Source organism: Lolium perenne, chromosome 3 (genome assembly GCF_019359855.2).
Source record: "Lolium perenne isolate Kyuss_39 chromosome 3, Kyuss_2.0, whole genome shotgun sequence".
Taxonomy (NCBI): domain Eukaryota; kingdom Viridiplantae; phylum Streptophyta; class Magnoliopsida; order Poales; family Poaceae; genus Lolium; species Lolium perenne.
Window position 1 is genome coordinate 205836090 of NC_067246.2, and position 6000 is coordinate 205842089.

Below are 6000 nucleotides of genomic sequence, written 5' to 3' on the forward strand. Positions count from 1 at the left end.
GTCAATAGGTTAGTGCCGGAAAATGCATAATAATGACATAAAGTGTGTATAAAACATGTGAGTATCATCATAAAAGTAGCATGGAACATAAGAAATTATAGATACGTTTGAGACGTATCAAGCATCCCCAAGCTTAGTTCCTACTCGCCCTCGAGTAGGTAAACGATAACAATGATAATTTCTGAAGTGACATGCTATCATAATCTTGATCAATACTATTGTAAAGAATATGAGATGAATGCAGTGATTCGAAGCAATGGTAAAGACAATGAATAAACAACTGAATCATATAGCAAAGACTTTTCATGAATAGTACTTTCAAGACAAGCATCAATAAGACTTGCATAAGAGTTAACTCATAAAGCAATAAATTCTTAGTAGAAAGCTTTGAAGCAACACAAAGGAAGATATAAGTTTCAGCGGTTGCTTTCAACTTCAACATGTTTATCTCATGGATAGTTGTCAACATAAAGCAATATAACAAGTGCAATAGGTAAACATGTAAGAATCAATGCACACAGTTGACACAAGTGTTTGTGTCAACACCCGGATTTTTAAGTCCAGATGCCTATTATGCCATACATCGCAATCCCAGGAATATTGTTGTTGCGAGACATAATAGTTGAATATCATAGAGTCATCATTTATTACAACACATAATCGTCTTACAAAGGTAGATCACATGATCCAATATTACAATAGTAGTTGATCTATTGATCAACGAACATCACAAATAGCGGAAGCGAAGTAGTAGTGGCTATCTAATCCACAGGCCAACGCTTGACGTCAGGAGTAGTCCTAGTTGTCGTAGACGTCCTGCTGTCCATCTTCCTCTTCTTTGTTCTCCTTCAAAGTCTGGCCATTTGAATAGCCAGGGACAAAGCCATGAGTACTTTTAAAGTACTCGCAAACTAATACTAAGGTAAGTACTTATCAATTTTAGTAAGGGGTGCTAAGCTCTAAGTTTATTTGCATAAAGCCAATTTTAGTTTACAAACATTTAGTAAAAGCCTCCTCATTTGCTAACTAATTCAAGTGGGAACATTAGTATCATTCCCACAACTCTGTTGTGATTCAAGCCAAATTCAACATTCACCTTTCAATTGCAAAATCACAAGTCATATGTCACATTTTTGAAAATGGTCCGATGACGGAACAGTATGGCCTTTCCAACCGTCCTTAACCGTGGACGCGGCTATTCGAATAGGTTTACACTCTGCAGAGGTTGTACGCTTGTGCCACAACTTTTGATTACATCCGTCGAGGGTAACCCTGAATAATCGTAACTCGAAGACGCGGATCATCAACCATAACCTTTCACTTATATATCCTAGTATAGGCACCTCTCCCCATGAGCTTGGCCTCCCGGTGAAGACAGACGGTCGGCACTGAGGAGCTTGCATGAGGCTTGGGCCGGACATTCACCTCATCTTTAATGTCATTTGTTTTGTGTTGTGGAGGCAGCTTTCGGCATAACCCCGATGACGCTTGTTTAGAGGGAACCCATACTAAGACACATAAACTTCCAGTTAAGCCCTACCCATAATCAGGTATTGTGGGGGTACTTGTAAATTGGAATGGTATCGCATCCGAACCCAACCATCAGTTTTCATCAAAATTTCCTCAAGTCATTCATGTCACATTTACCTTCAAAATCTTTCAAAGTCATTTCATTTCACGTGTTCCCATCTAGAGTAGTCAATTTTATTTATTTAGCAATAGCAACTAGTCATGAGGGGTGCTATCTAGCTTTGTTTGCTTGAAGCTAAATTTGATGCTCTTGTTCTATTCTAGCCCAAGTGAATCATAAATCAAAAATAAGCTTTGAAATACCATAAGCAAAATAATTGCAAGGTAAAAACATGGGATAGGTTTACTGGACATAAAAATAAATGGTGATGGTGCCTTGCTCTTGTAGAGCTTTGCACTTGGGACTTTGCAAGAGTGTTAGCTTGCGTTGGTAATAGCTTGCAAGAATATTAGCTTGCCTTGGTTGGTGTATGGATCAAAATGTTCCTCCTTCTTCTCCGTAGATGTTCTCGTCGTCCCCTTCGTAGCCTTCGGTACTAGCGTCTATAAACGAATACGAGGATACAATCACCACACAAAAATTGCATGCTAGACTAAACACACCAAAGATTCACACAAGCCTATGCTAGCATCACATCTTATTAGCCTGGTGATTTACTTTGTTCTATTTTAAAGAAAAAATAATTTCCTCTCATTATAATTATTTATTAGTGTAGCTCTTTAATGCTTTGGAGGAAATAATTTCCTCTCATTGAATCTTATTAGGATTTAATCTCTTCAACTAATAATAAGATATGAGTATAGGTTGACCAAGGTCAACACTCATATTTATTATTTGAGAGTGGAAATTTAAATGAGGTGCTACACCTCATGCATTTTAATACTAGCATGGAAATGATTTAATGTCTCTAAGTAACCAAGCATGAGGCTTATTATACCAAGGTCGGTACCTCTATTTGAATTACTTAGGATCACAATTTAAATGAGAGAGAAGCTCCCATACTATTTAAATAAGTTTATGTGTATGTGTTAAATGGACAAGAAATGGCTCCATAGTCATTATTGTGCTCTAGTCCATGATCATGCACAACAACTATGCTATATTTGTGCATAGACAATTAGAGTATGTCAAATGTGATTTATTAGAGTTGGAATCAACTCAAAATCATTTATAGATAATCTTTAATATTTATTTGAAGTTAGAAAAGGCCCTGCCTTGTTATTTTTATCATTTGAATTTAACTACGAATTTGGAGATGGGACCAGTGGCATTGGATAGATAAATTCATTAGCTTTCCAACGGTATAAAACTTGCTAGATTTGGTTTGGTAGATTTCAAACTATTCAAAAAATTACTAAAGCATCTGCAGGACAAATTTCATTATGAATAAAACCTAGTTTGAATTATTGGGCTAGGCGGGAAACACTACTGGGCCGAAACGGTTTTAATTCGAACATCGCAGCCCAACAAGCAACTGGTGCGCTTGGGCCGCCCTGACGAGGTGGGGGCCACCCGTCAGCGGCTCTTTAAACGCCGAAGCGGTACGCGCGCTGAGAGGCGTTGGATTAGAGGATGGATCGACGGCCAGCAGTCGTCGTCTTCTCCGACGAGAAGGCGAGGTTCTGGCGGCGGACGTAGGGGGTCGACGGCCTTACCGGTGTTCCCGCGGGGTCCTGCTGGTGGCGAGGCGAGGTTGTCGACGATGCTGGAGCTCCTGGTAGCAGTGGCGAGGCGTGGGGAGGCGTGGATCAACGGCGGCGATCTCAGGTCTCCGGCGGCCTTCGTCTTGCGATTGGAGCAGCTCCGGCGGTGTGGTGTCAAATTGATGGGTGGAGATGAGGCAGAGATGAGAGGAGAGCAGATGGTGTGAAGAAATGGAGCTCAGAGCTCCTCTATTTATAGCGGGCGAGGTGGTGCCGTGGGTGCTGCGAAGGGGCGTCCATGGCGCGGCGTCTACGGTCAGCGAAGGGGCAAGCGAAGGACGGCATCGTGTAGGCGTTGTCCTGGCGATGCTCTAGGTGCAGCGGGCGCAGCGAGAGGACGACGGGATCGCTCAGGCGCGTGCGGTGATCATTGCAGTACCCGCGGTACTTCTCCGGCGAGGACGACGGTGACGAGGCAGCCACAGTCGCTCGAGCATCTCTAGTGGCTAGAGGGCGTGGAGACGGTGCTCGTTCCAGGCATAGGGATGCAGGGGGAGGACGATGGTGTTCGAGTGCGCGACGTACTGGCGCGTTCCAGAGCATGATCACCACGCCGACTGTCATGTACTGGCAGGTTTTGGGCGTGCGCGTTCTGGCCAATGGCGTTCGTTGGCGATCGAGTGCACGGTACTGGCGTGATCCTTGAGCTGCAGAGATGCTCCAGGACAAGGAGAAAGGTTGAGATGGTGGCTAGAGAGAGGGATGCCAAAGGTGGCAGGGTGTGCATGACATGGCATAGTTTAGGGTTCTTCTCCATTTTAAACGACGAGGCAAGTACATGGTTTGATGCAGGGAGGCTCAGAGAGCAACAATGATCAAGATTAGAAAGGGGTTTAGGCTAAGGACCGATGGACAAAGGGCTGGGTTGCATTTCAGAATTCTTGCCATCCAAGTGTTCGATCAAATGGCCGCGTGAACTTTGAATTTGAATTTCGAAATTCTTTTTGGTGGAACTCAAACATATTAATTATAGGCTAGTTTGGTGGTGGTGGGGGTCAATTTGGAAAAGAATTGCAACATTTCAAATTTGAGGTCATCTTCATATTGATTCAAGGTCACCACTTGTCAATACTCTACTGGTCAACCTGGTCAACTTTAACCATGGTGGTCAACATGAAAGTTGTAGATTTTGACATGGTCTTGGATGACATAGCATTGGTTGACCAAGATTAGTTTAGGAAAGAAATAAACCAGAAGGGTAAAGAGGGGATCATGTTAAAAATCACACAAATGACCATCATCACATGTGAGATGGTTTTGAGTTAAAATTCGATTTGATTCTGGTTTCTTTGATGAATTTGGGTTTGTTTGAGTTATATAAGTATTTTAGAAACCAAAGATTGAGCTATGGTGACCTTTGGTGAAGATTTGCAATTTTGGCCTAAGTGTATGTGAGGGAAAAATGGGATTTTCTCACTAATTGATTTCTCTTCATTTGATTTGACTTTTCTTGACTCTAAAGTGATTCTTATTAGTTTAGAAACATTTCCAAACTATTGAAACCATTCCAAATGGTCTAGTTCAAAGATTTGCAAAAATGGCCAAAACACATAAGAGGTGATATGTCAAATTTCATTATTCTTGTAAATTGTTCCCCTTGCTTTACTTAGGCATGGGTTAGGGTCAATTTAGTGTTATATTAGGTTTAGAGATGGTTTCACACCATTTGGTCAAGGTTTGAAGTCATAGGTCAAGGTTTGGTGAAAAGGCTATGTGTCACATATGCCTCTATGCATATGTTGCATTTGAATTTTAATTTGACTTGGCTTGACCCAAATGAGGTTGTTGAGTGTTGAAATGGTATATAGGAGTGATCCAACCATTCACAACATGTCATAGGGTCAAGATTCTTAAATTCACAAATTTGCTATTTTACTCTCATATGCCTCTATGGCATTTTTAGTTTCGTTTTAGTTTCATTGGAAACAACTTGGATTAGGTTTGATAAGTGCTAGGTAAGGGTTATGAAGGTTTTCCAAAACTCTAAACAAAGTATAAGAGCTTAGGGTAAAGATTTACAAAAATAGTCATAGGCACAAATGCCTTTTTCTTATTAAATTTCCTTTTATTTTATTTTAACTTTAGTGGTGAAGAGAGGGGTGAGGTTTAGGGTTTAAGATCATTTCAAATACTAATAACAAGCAATCATGGAACTAAAAAAATAATTAAGCAAGATCACTATGTATCAAACTTAATTTAGGAAAAGTTTTGGTTGGTTCCAAAATTTGGAAAAATATGGAAATTCATTTTCTTTGTTTTGTAATTTTTGGGATGTTACAAACCCTTTCCCCTTAAACAAATCTCGTCCCGAGATTTTAAGAAAAGTTAGGTTCCTAAGAGAGATTGAGCAATTGGATTAACAGGAAGACATAGTTGGCATGGCCTGGGGTGCTTCCTGTGCTTCTGTGACATTCAAGCGGTAGTAACGACCGTTGCGGTTGTTTGGGTAGTTTGGGGCAAACTTCCTTCCAGTTGTGATACGGCGCGGCTCTTTGGGCAGGTACAGCGGTATTGAGGGCAGTCTTGGCAAGCTTCTTGGGGCATTCATTGGAGTAATGACCTTGGATTCCACATTCATAGCAGGTCACAGTTGACTTGTCCTTTTGGGCAATGGGTACAGCATTGCTTCCAGTCCTTGGGGCATTGTTGGCGGCTTTCATCGGGCACTTCCTAGAGTAATGACCAGTAACACCACATTCATAGCAAGTCACAGTGGACTTGCCTCTGGGGGCATGGTTGGGTATTGGGATGAGCTGCTCCAGTGAT